Source organism: Ixodes scapularis, unplaced genomic scaffold (assembly GCF_016920785.2).
Source record: "Ixodes scapularis isolate PalLabHiFi unplaced genomic scaffold, ASM1692078v2 ptg001158l_1___fragment_3__unscaffolded, whole genome shotgun sequence".
NCBI classification, from domain to species: domain Eukaryota; kingdom Metazoa; phylum Arthropoda; class Arachnida; order Ixodida; family Ixodidae; genus Ixodes; species Ixodes scapularis.
In genome coordinates, this window is record NW_024610108.1 from 3,810,001 (window position 1) to 3,817,500 (window position 7,500).

Consider the following 7,500-nt stretch of genomic DNA (forward strand, 5'->3'; position numbering starts at 1 on the left):
AAAAACTTTCCTCCCAGAAGCGTTTTTCTTTTTTTTTGTGCAAATCAACGCCACGAGATTTACATTTGCCGACGCCGCGTTTCAACGCGCCAACGCCAACTCCGTCCCACGGTTTTTCCACTCGAACAACATCCACGCCAAAGAAAACAAAATCGATCGAAAAGAAACCGTTTCAAATCTCCGTTTCTAACGCACCGACGTCACAGCGCCGTTCAACGTGCGAAAGATTTTTTTGGTACGGGATTTTCCACAAACGGTATCCATCGAGTTTCGTTTTCCCATGCAGTGTTCGATAAAAACTCGTAGGAGGAGGAGGACTGGTTAAGCGCACGCGTGCAATCGCACCACTCGTGCATTTGCTCAAAGAAAACGCAACGCAAGAAAGCATAAAACTGCGTGCTGCCCACGATCCGACACAGTCAAAACGAGGTAGAAAACAAATTCTCCTCTCTTGATATATGATCCGACCCTCACACAGACGAAGCCACGGGAAGGCCCGAGGCCGCAATGTGCGTTCAAAGAGTAAGTGCTCAGTGTGTCCTGCAATTCACACCAAGTCTCGCAGCTGGCTGCGTTCTTCATCGACCCGAGAACCGAGTGATCCACCGCTTACAGTCGTGTCAATGTGTTTGGATTTTTCAATCAGTACGACAAAACACAAGTTGTTGTTTTTTTTCGCGCCCGGCACATCCCATGCCATCTCGAAAGCGCAAAAAAAAGCTTCTTCTCAAACGCCTCTTCGTTAATCAAAACAAAAGGGCGATCCTCGAGAAGAGACGAAAAAGGGGGCGAAGCGCCTTTTGTAACCCGCGGATTGTCCCGGTGCACTTGAAATCTCCTCTCAATCGAGGCAGCAGAGGGATCCCGCTGGGCGCATCATCGAAAGGAACGGAGGCCACCCAAAGAAAAAGGCACATCCGAACCACAGTTGTTTTTTTTTTGTGCCGTCCCGACGGCATCCAAGCTTGGTCGGGATCGGCGCCAGATAAATTCGCACATCGAGTCCATTCCCCGTACAAGAGGAAGAAGACAAAACGATGCAAAATAACATCCGGTAATGATGCTTCCGCAGGTTCACCTACGGAAACCTTGTTGCGACTTTTACTTCCTCTAAATGATCAAGTTTGGTCATCTTTCCAACACACCGGCGCAACCGAAAGGCCGCTCCGGGTATCGGTCCGAAGACCTCACTAAATCATTCAATCGGTAGTAGCGACGGGCGGTGTGTACAAAGGGCAGGGACGTAATCAACGCGAGCTTATGACTCGCGCTTACTGGGAATTCCTCGTTCAAGGGGAACAATTGCAAGCCCCTATCCCAATCACGAAGGAGGTTCCACGGGTTACCCAGTCTTTACAGACAGGGATAAAAACACGCTGCTTCCTTCAGTGTAGCGCGCGTGCGGCCCCGGACATCTAAGGGCATCACAGACCTGTTATTGCTCTGTTTCGTGCGGCTAGGAGCCGCTTGTCCCTCTAAGAAGGGTGCAAGGTGCAGAGAACCACGCACCTATTTAATAGGCTAGAGTCTCGTTCGTTATCGGAATTAACCAGACAAATCGCTCCACCAACTAAGAACGGCCATGCACCACCATCCACCGAATCAAGAAAGAGCTCTCAATCTGTCAATCCTCCCAGTGTCCGGGCCGGGTAAGTTTTCCCGTGTTGAGTCAAATTAAGCCGCAGGCTCCACTCCTGGTGGTGCCCTTCCGTCAATTCCTTTAAGTTTCAGCTTTGCAACCATACTTCCCCCGGAACCCAAATACTTTGGTTTCCCGGAAGCTGCCCGCCGAGTCATTTGAGTAACTCAGGCGGATCGCTGGTTGGCATCGTTTATGGTTAGAACTAGGGCGGTATCTGATCGCCTTCGAACCTCTAACTTTCGTTCTTGATCAATGAAAACATTCTTGGCAAATGCTTTCGCAGTAGTTCGTCTTGCGACGGTCCAAGAATTTCACCTCTAGCGCCGCAATACGAATGCCCCCGTCTGTCCCTCTTAATCATTATCCTGTATTCCAAAAACCAACAGAACAGAAACAGGATCTTGTTCTATTATTCCATGCACTGTTATTCAGGCGAATCGCCTGCGTTGAGCACTCTAATTTTTTCAAAGTAAACGCGCCGGCCAAAGCAAGGCACCTGATGAAGGGAACCAAGCCACGACAGGCATGATGTTCAGCACGGGCCGTAACGTGGTGTCCACGCACTTCCCGCCTGTAACTGAGATCCAACTACGAGCTTTTTAACTTCAGCAACTTTAGTATACGCTATTGGAGCCTGAATTACCGCGGCTGCTGGCACCAGACTTGCCCTCCAATGGATCCTCGTTAAAGGATTTAGAGTGTACTCATTTCAATTACGGGGCCTCAAAAGAGTCCCGTATTGTTATTTTTCGTCACTACCTCCCCATGCCGGGAGTGGGTAATTTGCGCGCCTGCTGCCTTCCTTGGATGTGGTAGCCGTTTCTCAGGCTCCCTCTCCGGAATCGAACCCTGATTCTCCGTTACCCGTAACAACCATGGTAGGCGCATAACCTACCATCGACAGTTGATAAGGCAGACACTTGAAAGAAACGTCGCCGGCTCGTGGCCGTGCGATCAGCACAAAGTTATCCAGAGTCACCACACAAAACGGACCGAAGCCCGATTGATCTTGGTCTAATAAAAGCACCCGTCGCCCCGAGGGGCTTCGGGCTCACTGCATGTATTAGCTCTAGAATTGCCACAGTTATCCAAGTAGGAAGAAACGATCTAAGGAACCATAACTGATTTAATGAGCCATTCGCGGTTTCGCCTTGTTTCGGCATGTACTTAGACATGCATGGCTTAATCTTTGAGACAAGCATATGACTACTGGCAGGATCAACCAGGTAATCTTTTCGTGGTGGGTCGCCCCAAACCCTACCAACGCGCGGACGCGGGGCCACCGTCAGGCGCCCCTTACGAACCGCAAACACACACAACGCTTAGGAATTACTTCCAAATCCAAGAAGAAATGAAGCACGTTCGAGCGCGCAGCCGGAATATCCCCGACCGAGGTCGGTACCGACGCGGCAAGAAGCGCATACATTTCTTTCTCGTCGTAGCAACAGAAAGTCGTACGCCAAAAAAATCATTGACGACGCCTTCGCAGCGTTGCCGAGCTTTCAGGTCCCGTGAGGACGCGAGGACGCACCCCGGCCTTCGGTCAGAACGCACTCGTCATTTCACACCGTTCGGTTAGCGCGGACGCTCCGAAACACCCTCCTCTCGCATTCGTTTTCAAGACACAGGTGCACCCGAGAACCGACCCCAACGGCAGACGCCAGAGACCGCAGGTACCTTGCTGTAACGACCATGCGGCGGAGGCAGCGGCCGAGACGGCGACGAAAGGCGTCGGCGACGTCGTCAGACGCCGCTCGCACCAATCGAACGCTAGACAGACCCCACCTCCACATAATAGCACCGATAAGTATAAAGATCCTTCAAGAGCATTCTGTACATAGTTTGTGGTTATCAGTTTCGGTGACTGACTGACTGACTTACTGTCTCTCACTCATGTGGCTCCTCGTTATTCAGTATCATTTATTTGTCCTTCTTTCTTTCTTATTTTTTCCCCTCTCTCTCCTTATATATATATATATATATATATGTATGTATGTATGTATGTATGTATGTTTGTGTGTATATATATATATATAAATGTTCTTTTTTCCTGTGTGCCTCTATATATACATACATACATACGTACATACATCCTACCCCTATAAAAAAAACTATTTCTCGCTTTTTATTAAAAACGTGCTGACCCCTGCTTGACTCTGATTACTTCTTTTCGACTTTCAGTTCATGTTAACATGGTCAACAGAAAGTTTATCGACTTTGTTATTACAAAGTAAACCAATATTTACACGGGGCGTTTCATGCGTTTTGAATTGTGTCAGAGCCGAACAATGAGCGCTATAGTAAGTGAGATTGTCACTGCTTTTAATCCGAATGCTCGCGGTATCGCGCGTGTTTACGGCAGGCTTCATAATAGGCAATTTTCTTTCTTTACACTACTCTTCTTTGCTCACTTCATTGTTTCTACCATTGGTTTCGTTTGGAAGGCCCCGCCACTTAGTTTCCGACAAAGTCCTCTCAAGGAACGAAGTGAGAAGCACGGGATTAACAAAAGAAAAAGATGCGTGTTTTCTAGCGGTTACCCGTGTCGCTTTGCGACACGGGCTTTCTGGCGCTTTCAACTGGGCGAGAGCCGAACAATGTACACTACTGCACTTGCGACGGGCAGCGCTTTCAAACGGAATACTGGAGATGTCGCGTGCTTTAATGCCAAGCTCAATAAGAGACGAATTTCTTTCTTTTCACGGGAATTATTTCCTCTATTTCTAATCTCGCTCTTTCGTTTCATTGGGAAAGAACGCGCGCTTAGTTAGCCGCAAAGCAGTCTGAATTAATCACGTCCAAAGTACAGAATTTTACAATATATAGTGTTTTTACCGGTTGACCGCGTCAGAAAGCGTACCTTTCCGACGAGGTCTGTGTCGCTTTGACGTGAGCGGGAGCAACGCGATTTGGGCTAGTGCACGCGAGATTGGCAGCGCTTCTAATTCCAGTACTGTAGATATTGCGTGCATTTTTTACACGCTTGAGGATGTGGGATTTTCTTTCTTGTGACGTGACCCGTTTGTCAAATTGTGTCTCGCTTTTTGGTATCGTTTAAGAAGCCCGTCCGCTTACAATCCTAAAAAAAAAAAAAAAAGAAATTAGTAAAGAAAGACGCCCATACTTTTTTGTTGCTCTTTTTTTATTATCTGCGCAGGATTTTAATTTGTGTAAGTTTTGTTTACCGTCCCGACTACGTAGACGTTCGTACATGCCCGTCCTCGCGCCTCGAATTGTGTGCGAGCGAAATCAATCTCCCCAAGCTAGCTTCAGAAATTGCTCGAAAATCGAACGTGAGGAAAGCCAGAGATACGTGGTTTTCACAGGTCGTGCAAGATTAATCCATAAAGTGCGATATTGGTATATATATATATATATATATATATATATATATATATATATATATATATATATATATATATATATATATATATATATATATATATATATATATATATATATATATATATATATATATACATACATACATACACATACATGATTTCTGCGACAAATAGGAAGACAAAAACACCATGTTCAAGCATAATATAGGAACATTGACACTTTGCACACACAAGGGAGGTCAAATGGCAGGTTTTTCTTCCTTGTGCAGGAAACTTTATTGCAATGTCAGAAGGGAAGTTCCACTCTAGAATTGTGCGCTCAATAAAGGAGGAAAGGAAATGCACCTGAAAACCTTCACAGTTCAAGTAAGAAAATATTTCGAAACGACAGTTTGTTTTCTTGCAGGGAGGAGAAGAGGGGAGAGAGGGAGGGAGGGAGGGAGGGAGGGAGGGAAGGAAGGAAGGAAGGAAGGGGGGGGGGTTGCCATGCACGGTGAAGACCAGAGTGTCGAACCGAAAACCGAAGCGAACGAAAAAACGGAACCGAGGAGTTAGTTTCAGCCGAACCGAAACTGACCCGCCAACTTGGAACTGTACGGAAGAAAATATAACTGTCTATTAGTCTGACGATCAATAGAAGTACAAGGGTGTACGGCAGGGATAGCTGAAAAAAAAAGGCTCTATGGACTTGGAGCGGCAGCCCAAAGTCGATGACGACGAAAAGAAAGCACACAGTTTCGGAAAACAGGCGGTAAGAAAGCGACAAATTAAGTAGCCGTCATGTCGAGTTGATTGCTTAGCTCTATTTAAGATCAAGGAAAAAAAAGTAGCACAATTGATGCTTACTTGCTAAATTGAATCAACCATTATCTTGTAAAGAAAAAAAACCTCAAATGCCAATCACCTGTATTTTAGGCGACCCAACAGACTGATAACTTTTAAATTCAGGCTAAAATATAACACAAAAAAAAAAAACAAGGAAAGACAGATATGTATGTAGCTTGTCATTTACTGCTCCATCAAATTTAAATAAAGCAATTTATTTCTCGGCACCTGAAAATAAGCGAACCCTACAAATGAATGGAAAGATACCCGTTTGCACTCTTGAAATAGTGCCTATTACGAAAAGAAGCACCAGGTAAATATAATATCACTTTAGCTTCTTCTTTTTCTTTTTAATACGGTACGCTGTTGGTTCATCTTAGTAAAATATATAAAATAGCGCAAAAAAGACGAGGACAAGGAGTATACAGGACAGGCACTCACTTTCAACTAGTTTTATCCAGGAAAAGTAAACATACATATATAGCTTTTATTCACGATAAGTGCCGAGGGCAGCCGAGAAGGCGGCAATAGCCCCGGATGGTTTGATCGTGCTGGGAGACACCAGCATCCCAGCTCAAATATCTTCTACCCTTAAGAATATGTGCTGCTTTGCCTGTCGTGTGTATATACATGTTCACTTTTCCTGAATGAAACTAGTTCAACATCAGCGCCTGTCCTGTATACCTCTTGTTCTTCTATTTGTTGTGCTATTTTAATGTCCTACATTACTTTTGTGCTCCCGCAAATCGAAGCAAACCAATAAAAAATTCGGTTCGACACTCTGGTGGAAACTAAAAGCTTAGAAAGAAAGAGGAAAAAAAGAAAAAGGAAAACATTTCTACAATAATGATAAGCAGGAGGAGGAGGAGGAGAACAAGAAGGCTAATAATGTGGAAAAAAAAAGACACGACCCAAATAAATCAATACAAAGGATGGTATAAGTCATGCATACTTACCACATGTAAAATTAATTAAAAAAAAAATTAGAAAAAAAATGTGTATTTATATATATATATATATTTATATATTTTTTTTTCTTTTATCCAGAGGCTTTGGCGGACGCACAGCACTGCACTGCACTGCACTGCACTGCACTGCACTGCACAACACAACACAACGAGAGACTTTCCACAAACACACCACTGCGTACGAGGACACGACCACGTAGAGCTGCACGAAAACAAGCGCCGTAACTTAATAAAAAAATCCTTTCACTGGACGGACGGCACAAGAACGGAAACTGCTCAAAGAGCACACACACACACGACACATATTATTGAATTAATAAGGGGCACAAGTAGAACCTAGTTGGGCGATACGTAGGACACGGCACCCACACCAGAGGCCTTGCACAAGCACAGCACTGAGCACTGAGCACTGAGCAGCAGGTCACAGGACAGAAACGACGTCCACGCTGAGTAGGCCGAAGGCAGGGAATTACGGACGCACGCGAGGTCACCCACAGGCACTTTCACCGGAACCACGCCACAACACCACGCTGCAGAGCGCGCACTGCAAAGCGAAACCATGCGCTCACCTTCGGAAAGCACGGAGGGCGGGTGGCACAGAGAAGCAAAAAGACGTCAAAAGCACATCGCGATGAAGCGGCGGCGAATGAACACTACTCACTGGTGGAAATGGATATCTCCTCAAGCGAAAACATGCAATGAACACGCATGGTTTAAGATG

General features: G+C 45.6%; 2 non-coding genes across 2 annotated transcripts; both read right to left on the bottom strand.

Annotated features, from left to right (window-relative positions):
* Positions 1-464: 464 nt before the first annotated feature.
* On the bottom strand, positions 465-617 carry LOC120845511. Its single transcript, XR_005716711.1, has one exon. It is a non-coding gene; the product is annotated as a 5.8S ribosomal RNA (ribosomal RNA).
* Positions 618-1,055: 438 nt separating this feature from the next.
* LOC120845648 lies at positions 1,056-2,871 on the bottom strand. Its single transcript, XR_005716850.1, has one exon. It is a non-coding gene; the product is annotated as a small subunit ribosomal RNA (ribosomal RNA).
* Between the last annotated feature and the right edge of the window lie 4,629 nt (positions 2,872-7,500).